Source organism: Jaculus jaculus, chromosome 8 (assembly GCF_020740685.1).
Source record: "Jaculus jaculus isolate mJacJac1 chromosome 8, mJacJac1.mat.Y.cur, whole genome shotgun sequence".
Taxonomy (NCBI): Eukaryota; Metazoa; Chordata; class Mammalia; order Rodentia; family Dipodidae; genus Jaculus; species Jaculus jaculus.
In genome coordinates, this window is record NC_059109.1 from 46,774,245 (window position 1) to 46,799,596 (window position 25,352).

Sequence of the window (25,352 nt, forward strand, 5' to 3'; positions counted from 1 at the left end):
CAGTTGCAGGATGCTTAGTGGCGCTCCAGCCTCTCCCCACTAGATGCCAAACTTGGAACAACTAGAAATGGATGTTGCTAAGGGTTCCCTAGGAAGAAACATCTCTACCAGTTGACATCAATGCTCTGATTTCCTGACAGGTGAGTCCAACCTGCCACCCACGGACCGCAGTTGGAGATGTCAACATTATGTCACAATAATCAAAAGGTTAGACAGCCTGACTAGAATTTTCAAAACATTATATAATCCTAATAGGGATGTGGTTGTTCCTAATTTGTTTCTGATTTTATAGAGCTGTTTTTCCATTAAATCTATCAGCTTAGCTTAGGTAGTTTATGATGTCCATGAAATAGAATTTTATGCCTATTTCAAGACAAGTAAAATGTGAAATGGCAACAAGTATAGTTTAGTGATAATGGATAATAAATTACTAGTATTTTGAAAGAATTCTTAGACTTTTAGGACCAAGGCTTGTGTGTGTGTGTGTGTGTGTGTGTGTGTGTGTGTGTACGCGGAGTAGGATAAAAGTATTGCATAATCCTTGACTCATGGAAGTCTAGCAGACACAGCCCAGGCTTTCCCCCAGTGAAGGCAAGGAAACCAAATACTAGATTAATGACACTGTCACCGAGGAATCACCCCTAGGTATTTAGAGTAGATGAATTCTTTACGTACTTTCTTCAAACGACAATTTATAGCTCTTTTTGTTTTTCTGCACTCGTTTTATTGGGCTTCTGCTTTCAGCATTTCACATGCAATAAGAAAATTAAGCTTCCTTTCTCTGAGCTTCCTATGGCTCTGAGAAGTCTCCTTCTATGACAGAGTGATGGGGGGGGGGTTGGTAAGAAGCTGGAAGGTTATGTTTGAAACCTTTACAGACACGGTGGAGCTGAGAGTCCCAGACAGGCGGCTCAGGTGAATGAAGGGAGGCATAAATTCCACACCCAGGCTGCTGAGACTCCACTTGGCCTGTGTGGGCCTCCCTGGGCGGAGGGGCCTGGGGCCCTGCGGGCTGGCGGATTTATGTCAGGGAAAGCAGTATAGTAGAAAGAGATTAGGATGGATTTCAAAGGGTGCCTGATGAGGTTGCTCCTCCATCTGAGTGTCTGGGACACCAAGCTCTGTTTGCGAGGACCTGGGCTGGTGCCAGCAAAGGGAGTAGGGTAGGCCCGAGGAATGGAAGGTCACCAGCAAATTGAGCGTTGTGATAATTATATCCCCGTTTCCTTGAAGGTACCAGCGTCCTTGATTCTCCAGCTTCAAAGTGAGTGGCCTCTGAAGTAGGGGGACGGGCACACCTGCTTCGCAGCCGCTGATTTCTGCCTTCCTGCCTGCAGACGCAACAAGACAATAAGTCTGTTGACATTCTCAAGGCCGCGTTAGTAACCAGCCCTGGGAAGCGTCTCTTCCCCTCTTCCGTCTAAATGACCATGAACTTCATCAGTGTGCCCAGGACAGCTTCAGCAACTGACCCAGTGCAAAGATTTCACCTGGAATTCAGATGTTGCGTGGGTCAGGTACTCTAAGTGACAATAGGTTATGCGCATCCTGGTCCCTTCCACAAAGGGACCAGAGTCCAGTAATTACTAACCTCAGAGATAGTGCACAGCATATTTGGCAGGCTTGCTATTTTTCTCTACAAGGCATTCACCTTCAGAGCTGTACCCACAGCAGTTAAGAAGAGTGAGGGTATTTCTTCCTTTCACATTCACCTCTGAACCCTCAGTGTCCCATGAGACCTCAGGGGGCTGGAGAGAAGGCCCTGTTTGACTTCTGAGTACAGTGAATACGATCTGGAATTGCAATTTCTATAAATCTCTGTTGCCTTCCCACCCCATGTTTCTACTGACGGCCTGAACCCTTCCAGCATGAAACGGGTGGGTTCACACCAGACTGATATGAACACTGGCCCCTCAAACCTGCTGAGGAAGTGGCCAGGGTGAACACCTGGAGCTTGCATGCCTATGGCTTTCTGATATCGCTATTTCAGCCCCCTGCACCGGGTTTTCTTCTCCAGCAAACTCTGCTGATCAACACCTGGAAAGCGGGAAGAGGGCTATAGTCACTATTATTATTATTATTTTTTTTTCTGCTTCGTTCTGGCACTGACCTTAACAGTGATAAATATTGATTCCTAGACAAGATGTTCCCTGTCTTTGACTTTTCTTCTGACATGGTGAAACCATACGCGACTATACTGGTGAATTCCCAACTTGGTGGCATATAAATAGCTAGTCTTCTCATAGTAGAGGAAGGCTCTCCTCCCTCCCCCAGTCTCCATTGTTCTAAGAGCTTTCCATTCCCTCCAGGAAGGCGAATGACCACTATGACACCTAGAAGGGAACAAGAGCTCCATCCAGCAAAAAAAAAAAAAAAAAAAAAAAAACCAGCCCCTGCCCATCACTCAGGGCCCTGGGGTCCTGAGCTCTTTTGCCTGTGATTTAGTGGTGACACCAACTGGGACAGCCCAGGTGCTGTATCTCATACCCTCACAAATTGCCAGGGGAACATTTAATCTGTTGACTTTATCCAGTTATGCTAGTCTGGCAAACGTATCTGGAGCTGTATATTACTTGGATACTTAATTTATTTGGTGTGGAAGGCACTCTCTTCTACTCTAGCTGTCTAATAGCAGAAGATGAAAAACCACTTCGTTTGCAAGTCATAAAAACCTTAACAGCCTTGTGCCTTAAAAAGAGCAAGAGACTTCTCTGCCTTAAAAAGTACAACGGGGGTCCAAACAAGCATTGTTAACATATTTTCCCTTAGGAGAAAAATTACGGCATAAACCGGATTGCAGTAAAAATGGAATGGGAGATGAATGCCTTCCTTAGGTGCTAACAGTCTGAAGGAAACACATGTATAAACTGTAAACAGGGGAACGAGAGGCATGGCAGGGCCTTTGCCATAGTCCAGTGCACACCCTCTTTATCACATGCTTCCCAATAGCCCTGGGGAGGCAGAAGTATAAAGCTGTAGGAAGAAAAGTATAATTTAAACCCAGCTAGTATACAAAACTACTACCATATTCATAACAAAGCCATTGTCTTATCACGATCAGTCCATATCTGCATGAAAGAATCCGATTCCATGTTTCATTAAAGTAGAAATAAACATAAGCAGGAGGTCTAATGAAGTAGTAGAATGACCAACCCTGATCATATTTGGTATCAGGTTACCGCCCCAACCAACTCACCAGTGACTGAAAAGGTTTGAGCTAAAGCAAAAATCAGGGGGTTGGGGAAATGGTTCAGTGGGGGAGAGTGCTGGCCATGCAAACATGAGAGCCTGAGACAACATAAAGTGGATCCCCAGCACCCACGTACAACCTGGGTATGGTATGCACATCCTTATAACCCCAGTCCTATGGGGAACAGAGACAAAAGAATCACTAGTGCTCACTGGTCAGCTGGTCTAGGTTTGGTGAGGGATTCCATCTCAAGAAAACTGGACACCATGCACTTGGCCTCCACATGTGAGCACAAGGCTTGCTCACCTACACACACACACACATACACTATACAGCCACATGCCACACACACCCCACACCACACATTCCTACATACATGCAAAACTATTTTTAAAAGCAAAGTGGATAATGAAGATGTGGCACATTTATACAATGGAGTTCTACTCAGTGGTAAAGAAAAATGAAGTTATGAAATTTGCAGAAAAATGGATGGACCTGGAAAGGCTTATACTAAGTGAGGTAACCCAGGCTCAGAAAGCCAAGAGCCACATGTTCTCCCTCATATGTGGATCCTAGCTACAGATGATTGGCCTTCTGCGTGAGAAGGAAAATACTTAGTAGCAGAGGCCAGTAAGTTAAAAAGGAGATATAAAGGGAAGAGAAAGGAAGGGAGGAGGGTACTTAATAGGTTGATATTGTATATATGTAAGTACAATGATTGAGATGGGGAGGTAATATGATGGAGAATGGAATTTCAAAGGGGAAAGTGTCAGGGGGGAGGGAGGGAATTACTATGGGATTTTTTTTATAATCATGGAAAATGTTAATAAAAATTTAAAAATTAAAAAAAAGCAAAGCAAAAATAAGCATAACCTATAGCAATATGAATATATAAGCTATAGGAGATGCTTTATTTTAAAGCTACTTCTAGAACCACCTATTATTTTTTTACTTTATCATCATACAAATTGTATTTACTTATGCTTCATTTTCCTTCATCCATGGGAGGCAGTAGAGTTTTAGCTAAGAATGCTGGTCTGCAGTCTGGCAACTTGGATTGGCTTACTTGGCAGTATTTTATTTGCTATGTGATCTTGACAAAATTACTTCTCTGTGCCTAGGTGTTTCTCAACTGTAAAATAAGAGTATCCTGTTCCTCACAGCGTTCTTGTGTGGTAAAGCATGTGACCCATGGTAAGTGGCCCGTACAGGGTAACTTATTATTAGTCATTTACCAGGCAGCTCAGAATTGTTTTCTCATTTTCTTCCAATAAGCCATTATTGAGGTATTATGAGGCATTGATTGCTATTTCAGCTTTGGAGAAACACATTCCAGGTCCCACACAAGAAAGAAGCAGAACCTACTTAGGAATTAAGGACTTGGGCAGGCTGAGATCTTAAGGAGCAGGCTGAGACATTTTGGGGGAGTGCTCTGAGGTGACATGTTTGGGCTTGGGGAAAAGCTGACCAAGGAAGGCTTCAGCCCACTCTGCAGGAGCTTGGACCCTGGCATGTTCCTTCAAAAGAGTTGGACCCCTTGGGGCACAGGGACAGTGTTCTAGCTCCAGAGAGGGTCTCAACCAATGCAAAGCTGGCAGCTCTCACATTCCAAGCAGCCAGGCCATAAGCACTTTGGGCAGTGTAGTGTAGTGGCCACATCTCCCCGCTGCTTGTGGAACGGTGTTCAAGGTCATTTTAGGGATCATTGGGAGTACAGATAATTGCTGGTTTTGTCCAGAATCAGGGATTATTCGGGAAATGTAGAAAGATACTTGGTGACTCAAACCAAGCACAGCCAGCCACTACTAACCAACACAAAAGCCAACAAGCCACCAACAGGCCATAGGTGCCACAGCTTATATGTTATTCATAGCTGGCTACAGGATTGATCACTTATGGACCACAAAACATGAGCCCAAGTTTTCAAGTGCCAATATTTTAACAAGTACTTATTATAGTGTCTCCCATGCATCATAGTCTATGGTCACAGATTTTAAAGCTGCAAAGAGCTTGAGAGAGCCAGGCCATTCATTTGGGCTGGAATGGAGACAGATTTAGTCCAGGTCACCCAGAAAGCTAATAGTTAGAAACAATGGGATTGGACCATCAGCACAAAAACTGTTATCTCCAGGAGAAGTTAGCTGTTTGCCAACTGCAAAGAAATTATAAAAACAAATTCTTGGCTGAAAATTTGAAAGGATAGGTTTGGAATGTTATCTTAATGCACATTACAGTCTTGAAGTTTCTTGTCATATCCAAGATAAAGTACTATGTTTATATTTTATTCATTTCCATGTAAAATGACTGCTAAAATGAAATGCCAAGAATTCCCACTGACATAGTGTGGTTCACATTTCCTTAACTATATTTTGTTTCTCTTCTAACAATATACTATTTTATGATTAAAATAATCCTCTACTTTCTACTATTATAGTTTCTTGCCATCTAACTGATACAATTTTATGAGTGCAGGATTGTGTTGGAAAGTTTTAAAGAACCTATTTGAGAGTCAAAGCTTATCTTTGAAATACTTTCAGAAAATGTTCAGACATATGGAGCTGTCATGTTTAAGAATGCACTACCAATTTTATGTTAACTTATTATCTAAAGTGCACTGTCCTCTGGAATATGGATAGATGCATAGCCATGAAGATTAGTGTCCAGCTTAAAAAAAGTGCTTTTAATTTTTTCATTATCTCCTTAGTACACTACCTAGCTGGGGTTAGATATACACACATATACAAAATCCCATATGATTGGTAGCTCTTTAGAGATGTTAAGCCTTAGACTTTTTCAGTAGAAAAATCTACTGGACAACTGCTGATTATTAACAATAGTGACAAGCTGAGCATGGTGGTGCACGCCTTTAATCCCAGCACTTGGAGGCAGAGGTAGGAGGATTGTCATGAGTTTGAGGCCACCCTCAGACTTACATAGTGAACTCCAGGTCAGGCTGGCCTAGAGCAAGACCCTGCCTCAAAAATAGATTAAAATAGAGATACAAATGGCAAACACACACTTAAGAAAATGTTCATCATCCCTAATCATCAGAGAAATGAAAATTAAAACAACTATGAGATTCCACCTTACCCCAATAAGAATAGCCAACATCAAAAGGTCAAATGAAAATAAATGCTGGCAAGGATGTGGAGAAGCAGGGACACTCATTCACTGTTGGTGGGAATGCAGGATGGTACAACCACTTTGGAAAGCAATATGGAGACTCCTTAAAGCTGACTATAGAAATACCAACAGCCAGTTATATCATTACTAGGCATCTACCCTAAAACCTTCAAACCAAAAGCCAGAGAGATTTGCTCAACCATGTTTGTAGCAGCTCAATTTGTAATAGCTAAAAGCTGGAATCAACCCAGATGTCCATCATTAGAAGAATGGATAACAAAGATGTGGTATATCTACCCAATGGAATTCTATACAGCAGTAAGAAAAAAATGACATAAAGAAATTTGAGGAAAAATGGTTGAACCTGGAACAGATCATTCTCAGCGAACTTACCCAATCACAGAAAAAAAATCGACACATAGTCTCACTCATCTACAACACCTAACCTGAATCTACCCAATATACCTTACATACCCAGCAAGCACCTCATGGACTAGACAATAAAATGGATGGGAGGGCAGGGAGGGCTTCGAAGGGTGGAAAACAGTAATCTGGACCCAAACGGCAATGGTACCATAAAATTCTACTTCCTAAAAGACAGACCAAATGGCTGAACCTTCACTAGACCCTTACAGGAAACACCTGAACCACAAGACGCTGGAGAAGGTAGGATCAAGACTGACCTAAATCTCCTACATCTTCCCTCCCTCCCTCTTCCCCTCTCCCTGCTATCTCTCTCCTCTCTAACTCTTGTATAATAGTTATGTTTCTCCTCAATTTCTTAGTGGACACTGACCTGCAACCCCCACTTCCAGCGTGGGCCTACCATCCACAATGAGCTTTTGGTCAGAGAAACCTACAAGGTTTCCCAAAACAATGACAGACTTCTGTCAGAGTACTTGATGACCCACCAAAGGCCAGTGGTAAGACCCTATTGCTGAAGACTCCATATGCAGCTGACGCGTAAAATGGAATGACATGGCTGGAAGCCAGGAGCGAGTCAGTCCCCAGACAGTCAGTGTGTCTAGTGCCAGAAGGTGCTACATAGGCGACTGGGGGAAACGACCAAGATCTGTCCAAGCAACGCATTGTCTAACCTAATTCCCAACAAATAACCTGATGTGATGCCCACACAAGTGCAATAGTGGCACACAGCCATGGTGGGGAACCAATTGCTCTTGATTTGGCTAACTGATCCCCTCAGTGGTACTAGACCCATAGCTGGAGCTGGGAAACAAGTCAGAACCATACCCAAACACAAGGCCACTCTACAATATCAAGCTACCATCAATCACGGGGTATAAGAGGGCCTACACCTATCATACTGTCTATCAAAAAAGTAAGTGTTATCTCAATTCTCTGGGTGCTAACTTACTCTCCGTTGGAGAATCTGCTTCTCTTTTCCAGATAGATGCAGATCCTAAGAAGAGAGCTGCCCCAACATACCTCAAAAGGGGCCCAAGTGAAACTAAGGACAACTGGCGAAACCAGCAAGGGTAATGTTTTCCTGTGAACCGGATACCAGCACAAAGGGGAAGGAGACCAACGCAGAGAAAAATCAACTCCTACCAAATCAGAGAGCCAGAGCCTCAGAGGCCCCCAACACCTCAGCACTGAAGCAGACCAAAAATGAACCCAACATGGCTCAGGGAAATTTTGCGGAAGAGGGGGCAGAAAGAATGTCAGAGTCACATGTTGAGTCATGATTTGCAGAGACATTTATCATACCAATAACTGGGGGCTAACTCCACAATGCACGACCCATCTTCATCAACAAGGAGGGTCCAATGGGAGGGGGTAGATGACAGATGAGCCTAAACAATGGTACCAAACTGCCTGTATTTACTGAAAAGAAAACTAATAAATTAAATTTTAAAAAAAAGGAGTAGTTGCAGTTTAATATTGGCATACAGATCCCAGGCATGCCAGTCTCAGGAGCCACACTGCCTGGGGTCAAAGCCTAGCTAGCTTCTTCAGAGTGACTTTGGGCAGGCTGGTTAACATCTACAAAGTGGAAACAAGCATCATGTGGCTATTGTAATGATGAAGTGAGATAATGCATGCAAAGACGTCCTTAGAGCAGGGCTTTTCATGACAGTGCTCCATTATGCTGCATCAATAAACCTTTACAAGGGAAGTTAAAGATGAAAAATTTAAAAATTAGAAGTTAATATGTTAACTTTTTGCTTCTTATACTCTTTTGTTGTTGTTGTTTTGAGGTAGGGTCTCACTCTATCTAGCTCAGGCTGACCTGGAATTCACTATGTAGTCTCAGGGTGGCCTCGAACTCACGGCGATCCTCCTACCTCTGCCTCCCGAGTGCTGGGATCAAAGGCGTGCACCACCATGTCTGGATACTTTTTGCTTCTTATACTGGGGCTACTTGCAATAGTGAAATAGAAACATAAATCTAGATAGACCTAGGTTTGGATCTTAAAGATTCCCTCCACAACTGGATACACACATGAATAAAACAATTATTTCTCAATTTTTACCTAGAGAAGATTTCATTTTGGGAACCAAATACCAGTGTCCTGATTGAGTTCTAGGAAACTTGCTCCCCAGGGAAACAGTGGCCACACCAATTTTTCTCACCTATGCATTGCCATACCATAGGAACTTAATATTTGTAAAATGACAGAATCATTAAACATAACTGCCAAAGTCCTTAATCACAGAATATTAGAATTGGAGTGGACTGACCATGATAACATGAATAAGAAACCTGATTTGGGGGCTGGAGAGATCATTTAGAAGTTAATGTGCTTGCCTGCAAAGCCTAAGGACCCAGAATTGATTCCCCAGATCCAACATAAGTCAGATGCACATGGTGATGCATGCATCTGGAGTTTGTTTGCAGTGGCTAGAGGTCCTGGCACACCCATTCTCTCCCTCCCCCCTTATAAATAAATAAATAAAAGTAAAATAAATTAAAAATAAATAAAAATGTACATAAAAAAGAAACTCGAGCTTAAACAGTTTAAAACAAATTATGTGGTTAGTACAATGGTAGTTGACTACCATGTTTGAGAGCATTCAAACTGGACATTGCCTCCTGTAGTCTTTTCCTACAATAGGGCCTTAGAAATACCAGTCTCAGTGTTGGAGAAATGGCTCTATAAGTAAGAGCACTTGCTGTGCAAACATGAGGTTGAAGGCCTGAGAGGACCTGAGACTGGGTGAGTTTGATCCCCAACACCTATGTAAAAAGGGTGGATGTGGCCACATACACGTGTAATCCCAATCCTGTGAAGAACAGAGACAGGAGAATCACTGAAACTCTCTGGTCAGCCAGTCTGACCAGAACAGCAGCTCCAAGTTCAGTGGAAGACTCCATCTCAAGGAAACTGGAAAATTGAAAGATGAAGACACCCCGCTTTCTCCTCTGGACTTCTCACATCACTCACAGGGCATGCATATCTATACACTCATATGTATACACATATATTCCTTACCTCAAATAATACACACATGTGTAAAACAGAAAGAAAGAAATACAAATCTTTTAAGATAATCATAAGGAAAGGGGTGGAAGTTGTTTTATATCACATAACTTTGGGAGTTGCTGAGTTAAATGAAAGTGGGCTTCCAAGAAAGAGACAGGACCATGTGAGTGTTTCTGAACAGAATCTTGCCATAAAACCCCTTTTGAAAGAGCCATCTTTTGGGACTGGTGGTCTATGGAACACATGAGAAAAGAAGACAACCAGTCTGTACGTTCATGTTGCATCTCACCCCAGCCAAAACAGCAGGAATTTAAAAACATAGGGACTGGAGAGATTTCTTAGTGTTTAAGGCTTTTGCCTGAAGGGCCTAACAACCCAGGTTTGATTCCCCAGTACCCATGTAAAGCCAGATACACAAAGTGATGCATGTATCTTTAGTTCATTTGTTTGCAGTGGCTAGACATCCTGGGGTGCCCATTCTTACCCCCTACTTGAAAATAAAAATCTCAAAAAACTAAAAAATATATATATCGTATCACTTCTTGGTATTTACTCAAAGGACTCTCTTGCAGTCAGCTTCAATTTGCTGACAGAAAATACCCAACCAAGAGCACGTTGTGGGAGGAAAGGTTTTATTTTGGCTTACAGACTCAAAGGGAAGCTCCATGATGGCAGGGGAAAAATGGCATGAGCAGAGGGTGGGCATCATCTCCTGGCCAACATCATATGGACAACAGTAGCAGGATAGTGTTCCAAACACTGGCAAGGGGAAACTGGCTATAACCCCCATAAACCCACCCCCAACAGTACATCACCTCCCGGAAACTCCAATTCCAAAATTGCTAACAGCTGCAGACCTAGCATTCAGAGCACATAAGTTTATGGGGGACACCTGAATCAAACCACCTCATTCTGCCCCTGGTCCCCATAAACTGATAACCATTCATGATGTAAAATGCAATGCATTTAGTCCAACTTTAAAAGTCCCCACTTTTTAAAATCAATTTCAGTGCCGTTCAAATATCCCTATAGTACATGGTCTTTTAACTGAGCCATAATACCAAAAAACCCATAATGACATAAACATTCACACTACAAAAGAGGGCATTGGGCATAGCAAAGAAATATAAGATTTAAAGCAAACAGCCCCAAGTCTGACAACTTTAACCAGTGACAAGTCTCCAAATCTAATAAATCTAACCAGTGACAATTCTTTGGAGTTCTAATTCTTCCCTCCAACTAGGCTACTCACTGTCTAGTCTAACTTCATCTGGTGCTGGCAGCTCTCCTTGGCAGCCATTCCATAGTCCTGGCATCTTCACTGGGTCTCCACTGCAACCCACAGTTCATATGCATGGCCTCCATGCACGTAATCCAACAACACTGCTTCACACTGCCCATGGCCATTTTCATAAAGCAAAACTGTGTTACAAATTCAATGACCCTCTCCTTCCTGCATTTCTTATACTCCATAGTACCAGGTGGGCTACCAACTTGCTACTCCAGGCAGGAACTGAAGAACAGGATACTTTTTCAGCATTCAGTCCCCTTCAAAAGAGAGTCTGCATTCTTCCTATTGTCCCAATGAAGGTCAACTGGCCCAATCTCAATGGCTGTGATCTCTCAAACAACTGCAGCTGAATGGACCACAGTTTTGGCCCAAAGATTTTCCTTTTTCTGTGTCATATCTTTCTGCTCACACCAGTCCAGTTCTACATAATGTAACCCTGCACAAATTCTCAGGACATAGGCATAACAGCAAGCTTCTCACACAAACTTCTTCTAACCCAGTCCAGGCAAAACTCTTTCTCATCATCAAAAGCCAAACCCCACAGTCCTTAGTTCCTACTGCATTCAGGTCTTTTAACTATGACCAGAATGGTCAGTAAATTACAGCACTATTCACAATAGCTAGGTGTCCAATAACAAAGAATGGAATAAGCTGTAAGTTTATATATGTACATGTGTGTGCATTTTTCAGTCTTAAAGGAGAATGAAATTGTGTTATTTGCAGGGAATTAATTATAGCTTGAGATAATCATATTAAGTGAATTGAACAAGTCTTAAGAAGACAATTATCATATGTTCGTCATTTGTGATTCCTAGATTATATATATCTCAGCTGAAGAGATGGCTAAGCAGTTAAGACACTTGCCTGTGAAGCCTAAGAACCCATGTTTGAATCCCCAGATCCCATGTAATCCAAATGCACAGGTAACACATGCTCAAGGTCATGCATATGCACAGGGTGGTGGTGCATGTGTCTATAGTTCAATTGCAGTGGCTAGAAGCTCTGGCATGCCAATTTGCTCTCTCTCATAAAAAAAGTCATGTATGTATATATGACATGAAAAATGAGGAGAAACTATGTAGGGGAACAAGAAAGACTAATGGAAAAGAGGAATGAGAAAAGGGAGGAGAGAGGTATAGGTTAATATGATCAACATGCATTATATACTTGTTTGAAATTGTCCTTAAGTAACAGTACTATGCACAATGAATATACTCAATGAACATTTAAGAAATAATGACCAGGGACTGGAGAGATGGCTAAGTGGTTAAGACACTTGCCTGAGAAGCCTAAGGACTCATGTTTGATGCTCCAGGTCCCATGTAAGCCAGACACACAGTGACACAAACGTGCAAGGTTGCACATGTGCACAAGTGAGTACACACATCTGGAGTTCGATTGCAGTGGCTAGAGGCCCTGACATGCTAATTCTCTCTCACACTCTCACATAAAAAAGGCAGTCTGTTGGGCTTGCCTCAAAACAAAAATGACCAGTTGATTCTAACAAATTCTTATGAAACACACATTGCATGCAAGCATCCTGACAAGAACTGTGGGAAAAGATGAGCTAGTTGTGTCTGGAGGCTTTAAAAAGCAGTGCTGGAAGTAGAAGGTATTAATAAAATGACTTCATTACTTCAATTACACATGAATTTGATAAGTGTTCTAATAAAGGCTCAAATAAAATGCTATTGGGACTTCCAAAGGGTAATCTAGGCAGTTCCATTTAAGAGAAAGAATTTTGGGCCTGGAGAGGTGGCTTAGCAGTTAAGACATTTGACTGTGAAGCCCAAGGACCCAGAATTGATTCCCAGGACCAGCGTAAGCCAGATGCACAAGGTGCCTTATGTGTCTGGAGTTGTTTAGAATGGTTGAAGGCCCTGGTATGCCCATTCTCTCTCTCTCTCTCTTTCTCTGTCTCAAATAAATAAAATAAAAATACAATTTAAAAAAGAAATAGAATCTGTGATGAATCCAGAAGATTTTTTTCAGATTTGGTCTGCTAGTTTTATCTTAAAATATCTTCCTTTCATTCTCTTTCATTAAATACAGCCTTTCTCACTGTATATTTGATGGTTATTTTCCTTCCACACTTTGAATATGTCATTCCACTGTCACATTGCATCCATTGCTACATCTGAGAAGACTGCTGAAAGTCTAATTGTCAGTCCCTGTGGATGACCCTTCTTTTCCATCAGGTCACTTCAAAGATCTTCCCATTTCTCTCCCATCAGTTTCTCTACAATATGTAGCCATGCTCTAAGAAATAACTCTGATTTTCCTTATTCTACTAGTGATACACTATGCTTCTAAACCAGGGGTTAGATATTTCATCAGTTTAGAAAAACTCTTGATTATTGTTGCTTTAAATATTATATGTCCTACATTCTGTTTCTCTTTATAAAATTCCAATTAAATGTTTGTTGGAAAAATTATCATTCTATCTTCCATATCTGTAATCTTTTTAGTCTGTTTTTATATTTTCCATTCCCTTTTAAACCTTATTCTTCATTCTAGAGATTGTATCCAGATACTTCTGTTTAAAAATTTATTCATTTATTCATATACAAACAGAGAGGGATGACAAAGAGAGAGAAAAACAGAGGAGTTACAGCTGCACCAGGGCCTCTTGATGTTGCAAACAAACTCCAGACATACGTGCCACTTTGTGCATCTGTCTTTACATGGGTACTGGGGAATCAAGCTGGGAGGCTTTGCAAGCAAGTACATTTAACTGATGAGCAAATTCCCCAGGCCCCCAGAAATTTCTTGGATTCAGTAATTATTCAGATATTTAGCGTACTTACTCAATTTTATTATCTGTTATGGAATCTCTTTCTTTCTCTCTCAAAATTAAAATCTACATGATCACCTCTGAGGATCTTATGTTACTTTCTTTAGTATTTAGTATTCTACTCCTTTTTATTTATTTAATTCTCTATTAGAAAGGCAGAAAGATATAAGGATAAATAGTGCAGACTGTAGATCCAAACTGCTAGAATTCACACTATCATTTAAGAGAAGCTGGTAGAAGGGAAAAACCCATCTCTCTGCCCTTCAGCTTTCCTGTCCTGTCCTGCCCGGCCTTTGAATTCTTTTCTTCAGTGTTGGGAATCAAACCCAGGATCTTGCACATCATAGGCAAGCATGCTTTTTATTTAGAAAATGGAATAGCAATAGCACTTGCTACTTGGTTTATCAAGTTAAGAAAATTAAGTAAGTTAAAACTTACTCTCTACAATGGTGCCTAGTCAGTAATTATATGTTTTTGTAAAAAAAAAAAAAAAATCTTTATTTGAGAATTCTAATGTCCAAACTTCTTGGAGTCTAACCTGGGTGTGCTCCTCTTTCCCTTCCCCTTCCTTCCTTCCTTCCTTCCTTCCTTCCTTCCTTCCTTCCTTCCTTCCTTCCTTCCTTCCTTCCTTCCTTCCTTCCTTCCTCTCTTTCTCTCCCTGGTGGTGCTTAGTAATCTCTCATTTGAACTAACTTTGGTGAATCCCTGTTGTAAGACTGTACATCTGCTGCTGCTGGGAGGCAGGGGGACCAATTAGCCATTCTGGTTATCCTGGTCTTAATGCACAAGACTCGGAATCCCGCTTTTTCCCACCTTAGTGATGTTTCAGGGATGCATGAATTGCTTTAATGGCATTGGTCTCAGGGCAATCCCATTTTCTTCTTTTCTTAGCACTTTTATTTTTTTTACTTTCATCTCATTTTCTTGGCTGTTTTTAAACTGTTTTCTTACCATATAAGCCCAGCAATATCTTTAAAATTGATCTAGGGGCTGGAGAGATGGTTCAACAGTTAAAGGCACTTGTTTATAAAATTGGCCCAGTTCTTTGAAGTGGAAAGAGCTTCAAAGTGTCTAGTTATCAATACTACCAGAAGCTACCTCCTGTTTTGTATCAGTAGGGATTAGCAGCCTCATGGTCCAGGAACAACCTCCACCAAACTTCAATGGCTTAGAAAAATAAGTTTTTTCCCACTCATGCTACATGTGTGTCTCAGTCAGCATGGCCTTTGCTGTACGTTATAGCATAGAGAAAACACGGATGTTCATGCCCTGGGTCCTAAGATTGTCATCTAGAAGAAGCACATATCATTTTTTCTGCTCACTGTTAATTGATCAAAACAAGTGGTGGGCCACACTGAAGTGCAAGTAGGTTGAGGAATATGTTCAGGAAGGAAGAAAACCCAATGATCAGTGAACACCACTAACAACCACTATATGCTTTCTTCACTCACCCTGATCTGAAGTTCTGTGTTATGCAGGTACATTTTTGAAATTTTGATATGGAAATGTCAAACATAAAATACAAAATAATAACAGAAACAAGCATGACTATACTTTTCATTGCTTGCCTAATAGTCCAGACCAGAGGGAATTAAACAAATTTTATCATTCAGTGTTTTAAGCATACCAATTTTAAAATGTTTAGAGCTCTTCTGATTTTAAAAGCAACACATGCTTATCCTTCAAATATTTTTAATTTAGAAAAAAAATAAAGAATGAATAGAATTTTAGTAGATGGGCATTCCAGAGGGGCAAGAAATTGCTAACAAAGATAATGAGCTATGAAAGTACAGAGAAGCTGTGTGCTTCTGTTTTGCCAGCATAAAGGGGATCAACAGCAGAGAAAGAACAAGTGGACCTTGAGGGCTCTTAATGTCAGAGCAGACTGTCTCCCAGCAGAAAGTAAAAACCTATTTGTGGGGCTGGAGAGATGGCTTAGCAGTTAAGGTGCATGCCTGCAAAGCCTAAGGACCCAGGTTAGATTCTCCAGGTCCCACATAAGCCAGATGCTCATAGTGGCACATGCGTCTGGAGTTCGTTTGCAGTGGCTAGAAGCCCTGATGTGCCCATTCTCTCTCTTACTCTAATAAAAAAAAGCTATTTGAAAGTTTGGGTTTAAAAAAAATTCATTGCAGTCTTATTGAGTATCTCCCATTTGTCAACAACTACATTAGGCACTGGAGATATGAAAGTGAATGAAACATGGTCTGTGCTTCCATGTAGCTCACGATCTAGTCACATGATTGAAAATGAACCTAGGAGGGTTGATCTAGATTCTAGGAGTCACAAGTAACCAATATCGAAGAGACCACATTGGTGGCTACTGTGCTGTTCTAGGCAAGAGCTCAGCAGGGCCCACACCAGAGTACTGGTAACAGAGATGGAAGGGAAGAAATGAATGGAGAGGACATATAGAGATGAAATATATAGAATATGTCAATTATCCAGATAGGGAGCTGAAAGGAAAAGAAAGACACAGAGATCATTTGAAGGTTGTAAACACAAAAGTCAGGGAAAATAATACCATTGGTGGAAATTAAACTATAAGAGGAGTACTTGACTTTAGGTAAAACATGGTATTTGGTTGAATATACATCAAATTTGAAATCCCATAAATGTGTCCTGGTGGAAGTGTCCAGTAGCAAGCTAAATATATGAAAGCAGAACACAGGAGTGCTACAGTCAGAAAGCAGAGTTGTTGGCGCAGCAGAAATACTTTCTCCATTTACAGAAGGCGGGGCTGCTGAGAGAGGGTACCACAAAGGCAAGCTTTAAAAAAATTTTTTGTTTATTTTCATTTATTTATTTGAGAGCGACAGAGAAAGAGGCAGAGAGAGAAAGAGAGAGAGAGAGGCACTTGCCTGTGAAGCCCAAGGACCCCAGTTCGAGGCTGGATTCCCCAGGACCCACGTTAGCCAGATGCAAAGCCAAGCTTTTAAATTCTAAGATAGACATGGCAAAATGACAGAATTGTTTTCCTAAGGGTGGAACACAAAACTATTCATGCACGCAAAAGTCTTGTCCTTTCCCCGTGCGTGAAACTCCATCTCTACAGATCCAACCTTTCATGTCTTCAAGGCTTGTCAGCCTCCAGTGTTCTCCGTTATAAAATAGGTTCCCTAAGTGATCCTTGGATCAGATGATACCTTACCAACATGGGTGTAGGGAATTTCTGCACCAGCTGAAAGAAGTGATATCAAGAGTAGCTGTCAGGTTGGGGTATGTTGATGACTGAGGCTTTATTTGCATCGGGAAAGGAGAACAGGGCTCTGAACAGAACATGGTCTGGTGCCAGAGCAACTGTTGAGGCCTCCGAGGATCTGCTATGGAACATGCTCCAATATAACACTTATGCCTTTACCAAAGTTAGGCACAGACAAGTCAGCCTTCTTACTTGGTTTCACAATTTGGAAGTTCATGCACAGGATAGTTGACTGAAAAATTAAATTGGTACTCTTCCCTTTCATTTCAAATAGGCATTCAAGCTTTGTAATACTTTGCATGGAGATTTTAGGCAGGCAAAAAAAAAAAAAATTGGATGCAGCCTCTTTGGGTGAACGTTTTGCTCCTTGGAACTTAATGTCACTAAACTTAAAAATTGTTCTGATGGTAAATTTTAAGTTATATATATTTTATCAGAATAAAAATCAAATGAAGTGCAAAACCATTTTGTTCTAAGTAGTATGGTATATGTATGGTAAACCAGAAATAAATATTGTGCTTTTAAGATTTTTACCTTGTGAGGCTGTGAGGGCAACTATAATCAGGGAGAACTTGAGGATGGTGTCAGGAAGTGAGGAGCTTAGGAGAAGATATGCTGTGCTGGGGGAAGAGGGCAGAATATTCCTGATGGGATCTGGGCATGCTTCTTGGCCAGTATGTTGAGGGGAGGACTACATGTGTTCCCAGTGAGGCCTGATTCCAGCTTTGGCAAAGAATTTCCTGCAGGCAACTTCTCAGCCTGGAGCACAGGACAGGAGTTTACCTCCTTTTGTACATTGCCACTAGTCAGCTCCTGGAGCAGGACCTGGCAAGTGGTGTATGTTCAATAACTATTTGTTAAATGAATGAATGATGATAAGTCAGGGCCTTGATGTTAAATAAAACCTGTGGACTTCTGCATGAGTCTGTAGACTGGAAACAAGGGACATGGGTAGGTAATTTTCTTCCAGGTCTGTGCCCATGAGGACTTGAAGTCAGGCTTAGGTCACTGTATGATCTATAATGATGACTTTTGTTGTAGATGTGAGATCCTCTTTAAAAACCATTCCCCTGAAGACTCATAAAATGTTACATCATTTAGTCTTGCAAATAATGAGCATGCATTCATTGATTAGTGGATAAAGTATTTTCAGTACTAACTGTATCAGTCACCTTTCTCATTACTGCAACAAAACCCCCAACGAAAGCAACTTAGGGATGAAGGGCTTATTTCAAGTAGATAGAATCCATCACGGTGGGACAGACATGGTGGCTAGAGCATGGAACAGCTGGTCACCTTCAGTCTCTAGTGACAAAACAGAGCACACGGAATGCTGGTGCTCAGCTTTTTCATTTCATTCAGGCAGGGACCTCAGCCCAGGGCACGGTGCTTCCACAGATGAGGTGGGAACTCACACTTCAAGTAACCTAACCTAGAAAACTCTTAACAGACAGGCCAAGAGATTTGTTTCCATGGTAATTCTAAATCCTTTCAACTTGTTAACCAGAGATTAACTATCAGACTGACTCATGAGTGGAATAAGAGCTGTGATTCTGAGTTGATGTGTAAGAGTTGGTTTGCTCTGGAAGCTCTCTGGATTTGTGGTAGCCAGCAAGCAAGCCCCTTACTCAAGGACAGCCTTGGGTGTGAGTAAAAACCAGGGTAAACCCAAGAGTGGGTTGTGCTTGCCTACACGGGCTTTGAGGCTATGTGCTGCTCTGGGAGGGTTGGAAGGTGAACCCAGGAAACTTGGGGTCTCTTCTGCAAAACAAAGGGTTGAGTTTGGTTGTGCTAAGAAAAGTTTGGGATTTGGCCTATAAATATACCTAGCAAGCCCCAGTGTCTGTGAACTGTGATGTTTCTGACTGGTCAGGGGTATCTATTGCATAGGGCTTAAATATTTTGAATATCAACCCTTCTTAGGTCTCTTCCATATGAAGACAAGTCTTTTCAGCTCTTCAGAAGTCAGAAGTAACTTGTTTTTCAGAAACAGGAGATTCACAGGAATTCATTTGTCCATTTTGCATTACTGTGATGTACTATTTAGGGCAGACTAACTTTAGGAAGTAAAGGGATTTATTTAACTCACAGTTTGGAGAGTCAAGAGCATGAAGCCAGCATCATCTGAGCCCTGTTAAGGACCCCACTATGGAAGGCAATGGCACAAGTCACCAAAAGAAGGGAAGTCAGACAGCTACGCGTGGTGGTACACATCTTTAATCCCAGCACTCCAGAGGCAGAGGTAGGAGGATCACTGTAAATTCAAGACCAACCTGAGGCTACGTAGTGGATTTCAGGTCAGCTTGGGCTAGAGTGAGACCCTACCTCAAAATAAACAAAAACAAAAAACAGAAAAAAAGAAGCTAGATAAGCTGGAGTTCCACATTGTCTTCTGAATGACTGAGGGACCTCCTACTAGGCCCCACCTCTTAAAGCTCCCACACCTCACCGTGACTCCCTTGTGGAGAACTAGACCTCCTACACGTGAACCTTTGGGGGTGAGCCACATTCAATCCATAACAAGCTGTCATTGTCCAAGAGTGTACAAAGATTGAAACTGTTTGCTTTCAATGTATTCCCTTTTCTTAAATGAGAAACTTTCTGTTCCTGCGGTGCCAGACAAGCCTATGCAAATAGTATATGTGTGTGTGTGCGTCTGTGAGAGAGAGAGAGAGAGAGAGAGAGAGAGAGAGAGAGAGAGAGAGAGAGAAAGAGAGATTAAAGAATTGACACGAACGGCTACAGGGTTTGGTAAATCATGATAGACCTCAGGCTAGAGACCCAGGTCAAAAGCACAGTGCAAGTCCAAAAACATATGCTGGCAGGATTTCTTGTTTCTTGAGGCAAATAGATCTTTTTACTGTCAGGGCTTTCAGCTGATTGAAAGAGACTAATTTAAATGTTAATCTCATTGTAAAAAAAAAAAAAACGCCTTCGGGGATCTAGAATAATGCTTGTGCACATGTCTAGGTCATATAGCTCAGCCAACTTGATACACACGATAAATAATAATACATAATAGATACACATACATATTGCCCATCTCTGAAGTCGCTTAGCAGTGACTTCCTGTGGGAGGGTTCTGTAGCACATCCTGTGCCACTAGGAACGAAAGGACACCTCATGAACATGTATGTCTACACAGAGTAAGGATGGTCTATGTTTGCTGAGTGAATCTTCCTGATGTTACTCTTAAATCTAGGGTTAGTCTTGACTCAAATTTTGCACAAATAGGATTGTATGACCTCAGCCACAGAAGCTCAGCATATCCCACGTGCATCACACACACTCCCAAGAATGCTCTCTTGGCATTTTTAGCAACATCCTCAAGCCAGAAATCACCCAAGTCCTCATCAGCAGTACATGGACAAAACCACTGTGCTGAAATGCATGTAGTCCACAGTCATACACCAAGTGGGTGATTTTCACAGATACAATGTAGCCAATACAAGCCAAGCATGAAAGAACAGGTTGTTCATTTCATTGACGTGCAGTTCCACAGCAGAGGAGATGTCACCGTAGTCTACATAGATGCACACTTGGGAGTGAAGTAATTAAGAAGTGATTCCTATCCAAGCTGTGATAACGATTTCCTTTCAGAGGATGGTAGAAACCTTGGGAAGAGATTTGTCCCTGTCAGACTTACTGAGATCACTGCTAAGATTTTCATGACTTATTAGGCCTCAGTTTTCTGTATGAGTATTTTACTTCACAATCAAAAAGTGTAAGAATTTTCCCCAAGTCTCTTTACATCAATTCCTTAGAAAGAAAGCAAGGGAACCCCAACTACTGACCCATACCCCAAGCAGCCTGTGGCTAAAGAGGTCAGTGAATTCAGTCTGGTCTTGCTCCTCACTAATCTCTACTTAGGACCCTTTTCTGTTTTACTTCTCCCTCCAGAACAAATGTCTCCATTTGAGTACTGTGATTAGATTTACAATATAACCAATTTAACAGTTGGAAGCCCTAAAATGCATCCTCAGCAGAACTTACAAAACAGCTGCAAAAAAGATGAATGTCACTCCTGGGATCAAAAGCCTAGAAGGTTTGCAGGGGAAAGTTCAGCATTGTGTGCATGCAAATCCCATTTTGAGCCAAAGGCTCCGTTGGGGTTGGAGTGTCCATCTGACTCATTATCAGTTGGAAGACCCTGGGGTACCTAGGCTTCAGAAGGTACCCTGTTCCTGGTCTGAAACCCAGAGTTAAAGATTGGGCTCTCAGGATCTACCTTCCAGGATTCCCAAGCTTAACATTCAGAATTGAGCTTTCAGGGTTCGGAGAGAAGACAGCGATGTCTAGGGAAGGTCCTGGAGGTTGACTTTCAACTCTTTGCAGAGTTGATGGTACTTAGAAGTGTGTGGTTAACTGTGCTTTTTTTTCCCTCTGGAGAACAGATTCCACACTGTCCCCCTGGCCAGGGAATAAAGAATTTCATCCGGAAGTCTGAAAACCCAAAGCAATGCAATGCAATGCAACGCTACAGCCATCACACATAGGACTGGCTGTCACAGATCCTGTTTGGGTCAGGCTGTTTCAACTCCGTTGGAACAAGCAGTTATCTACAGTGGGGTAATTTTATAGATCCATTAAATCTACATTTTCTCTTGGGCTCCTTTCCCCAGCTCCCCCCAACCTGCTCTAGTCACACACTCTAAAAACCCCCTTAAGCCTCAGAAATAAATCTCTATAAACTGCCAAGCATTCAATCAGGCTTTTACTATATCTCTTTGCAATTAGAATAAATTTACTGCTTGGAGAGATGAGGGGAAATATGCAAGGTACTCCTTGGATAAATACACTGCAGTGAGAAAAGTAGAGGCTCTGTAAAAATTATCTCTGTGAATTCAACAAGAATCAAGGTCACGGGAACCGCTACATACCAGCGAACGTTAATTAATGGGCCTGCAGCTGGTGGTACCACTTGGCTGCTCTGCTCCAGCTGCCTGCTCTATATTTCTCTCATTTGTAGGACCATTCTTGGACCAAATCCCATCTCGTTTTTTTTTTTTTCTTCCAAGTACAAAAAGTACATAAGTCTATCTTGGAAGGATGCCAGCTTTTCAGAGAACTAAGGAAAGTGTTGTTTCTTCGCTATTTTTATCTCTTTTTTAAAGAAAGGACACTCTATCACCTCTGCAGCAGGATAGCTGGTAATCAGCTTCAAGCTGTGGTTGAGGTCACTGTGTTGGCACTGTGTACTCAAGGCGATGTGCTAAACCAGAGCAGAGAGGGACACTTGTATCCTCTCTAGCTAACACAGAAGCAACTAAATTATATTTCTGTCTTCACTGCCTACATAGCTTGCATGGTAGGCCAGGCTGGAGGCAAGGTAAAATGTAGTCAGCCTGTACTTACAGCCTCTGAGTTGCACAGAGAAGAGAAAGGAAGGAAGGAAGGAAGGAAGGAAGGAAGGAAGGAAGGAAGGAAGGGAGGGAGGGAGGGAGGGAGGGAGGGAGGGAGGGAGGGAGGAAGGGAGGGAGGGAGGGAGGGGAAAAAAGGAAAGAGCCTGCTAGAGGAGAAGAAAAATTTTCCAGGGTCAGGGTAGTCTATACCATAAGTGTAGAAGCATTAAATGAGACCACGCATATAAACAATTTAGCTGGGACATAGACAGTGGCTGTTAATAGCACAACTGAGGCTCAGCCTTATTGTCAAGTATTGGTCTTTCCTGTGCTCCCTAGAGACTGTACTTCAGCTTCATGTTTTTCTGGGTAAGCAGTTTTCAGAGTCAGGAAGATCTAGAAGCCAGGTGCAATGAGTAGCACACACCTATAATCCTAGTACTGAGGCAAGAGGATTAAAAGTTTGTGGTCCAGGGCTAGAGAGATGGCTTAGCAGTTAAGCGCTTGCCTGTGAAGCCTAAGGACCCCGGTTTGAGGCTTGGTTCCCCAGGTCCCACGTTAGCCAGATGCACAAGGGGGTGCACGCGTCTGGAGTTCGTTTGCAGAGGCTGGAAGCCCTGGCGCGCCCATTCTCTCTCTCTCCCTCTATCTGTCTTTCTCTGTGTGTCTGTCGCTCTCAAATAAATAAATTAAAAAAAAAAAAGTTTGTGGTCCATGTAGCAAGACTCTTAGAGGCTGACTGAGGCCTTTGGGACCCTGCAAATGAGTACCAGTAACCCCACCAAGGGACATCATTGGAATGGGGATGAGGAGGAAGATATAAGAGTATTACCTTTCATAAAATTTTTTAATTTAATTTTAAAAAATTCTGCTGGGCTTAGTGACACACTCCTTTAATCCCAGCACTCAGGAGGCAGAGGTAGGAGGATCGCCGTGAGTTCGAGGACACCCTGAGACTCCATAGTGAATTCCAGGTCAGCCTGAGCTAAAGTGAGACCCTACCTTGAAAAACAAGAAACAACAACAACAACAAAAAAGAATTCTGAGTGGGCTTAACTACTAAGTAGCTGTGAAAACGGGCAGCTTAATTAGCATGTCTATGCTTTGATTTTCTCATGTGTGAAATATAGATGAGAAACAAATCAAATAAACATAAAAATAAATAATATCTGCCTCAGGACAGTAGGCCAGATTTAAAGAGACGCTGCATAGAGGATCTTTGGCACCATGCTGGGCATATTGGTAGTCTCCTTAAATCTTCACTATGCCTACTGCGCACTTCCGTAGGCAGCCAAGGATGGTCAGAAGCCAGCCTGCCTCTGAGCAGATGAAGGCAGGGGCACAAGCGCTGTTCTTGGAAGACAACGAGAGGCCCTGCTTGCCTATCTCGCAACTTGCCTTGTTTTTCTTCTCACTTGGAAACTTTCTCTCCTTCAGTGTTGCGTAGTGGAGGGACTGGGCGTTCTTCCACACAATGACAGACATGTGAATCTCGCCCAGAAATAACAGGGAAATGCCTGCCTCTGTGGCTCGGAGGAATTCTCTAGCTAGTCATCACCATGAAGCCCAAGCAGAGCCTGGGGATGGCTGTTCCCACCCTCTAGAAAGAAGGACCATTGGTCTGCTTGGACAAGTCCTTATATCCCTGCAAAGGAGACCCAGTTTTCCTGAGCCCTTCAAGGAAGGAAGAATGTTCTAAACTATTTGAAAGGTTCTCTATGACTACTTCCAAACTGTAAAATGATATTTGGGTCTTTTAAATGACTGGGGGAAATTTTGTGAAATTAAGGAATATGGATTTGACAGGAGCCTTGGGGGATTAGAGTTTTCCTTCTCTTTGAACCATTTGAAACAACTTTCCTCTGCCCTTAGAGCACTAGTCAATTTGCCATGGTATTCTTGGAGTGTCACTGCCTTCCGTCCAGAATGGATACTTCCGCGTCTTGTTTTAAAACCATATGCAGGGCTGGAGAGATGGCTTAGCGGTTAAGCGCTTGCCTGTGAAGCCTAAGGACCCCGGTTCGAGGCTCGATTCTCCAGGACCCACGTTAGCCAGATGCACAAGGGGGCGCACGCGTCTGGAGTTCGTTTGCAGTGGCTGGAGGCCCTGGCGCGCCCATTCTCTCTCTCTCTGTCAATCTCTCTCTCTCTCTTTCAGTATCTCTCTCTCTCTGTCTGTTGCTCTCAAATAAATAAACAACAAAAAAAAATTAAAACCATATGCAGAAGTATTCAGGGTGTAGGGGAAAATGGAGAACAAAACTATTGTGAGTGAAGAGATGAATTCTAAAGTATTTGAAAGACATTTTCGAGATTTTTGTTTGGGTGGATTAAAGACCTTAACATCAGACCGGAAACTCTGAAGCTGCTAGAGGAAAAAGTAGGGGAAACCCTCCAACATATTGGTCTTGGCAAAGACTTTCTGAATACAACCCCAATTGCTCAGGCAATAAAACCACAGATTAATCACTGCACCCTCATGAAATTACAAAGATTTTGCACCGCAAAGGACACAGTGACAAAAGCAAAGAGGCAACCTACAGAATGGGAAAAAATCTTCGCCAGCTACATATCTGATAGAGGATTAATATCTAGGATATATAAAGAACTCAAAAAGTTAAATAATAAGGAATCAAACAAGCCAATCAAAAAAATGGGCTATGGTGCTAAAAGAGATTTTTGTTTGGGGCAAAAGAAAATTAAACAAGCACAAATGTAGTTGAGTAGCCAGGCGCCATGTTGGTCTTCAACTTCAACCTTGTTTGAAGCAGGTTCTCTTGTTGCTCACCACTGTGTCCATCAGGCTTGGTAGCCTTTGAGCTTCTAGGGATTCTCCTGTCTCCCCTCCCATCTTTCTACAGGCACACTGGGCCTGCATATGCACACCAGCATGTCCCACCTTATGTGGGTTCTGAGATGCGAACTCAAGTTGTCATGCTTACACATAAAGTGTTTTACCCATTG

At 42.1% G+C, this 25,352-nt stretch overlaps 1 long non-coding RNA gene across 1 annotated transcript in view; it reads right to left on the bottom strand.

Annotated features, from left to right (window-relative positions):
- Positions 1-739: 739 nt before the first annotated feature.
- LOC123462983 overlaps positions 740-25,352 on the bottom strand; it is a 58,857-nt gene continuing 34,244 nt past the window's right edge. The window contains exon 3 of the long non-coding RNA XR_006638609.1: positions 740-1,331. This is a non-coding gene — a long non-coding RNA (uncharacterized LOC123462983). The remainder of the gene's footprint in view (positions 1,332-25,352) is intronic.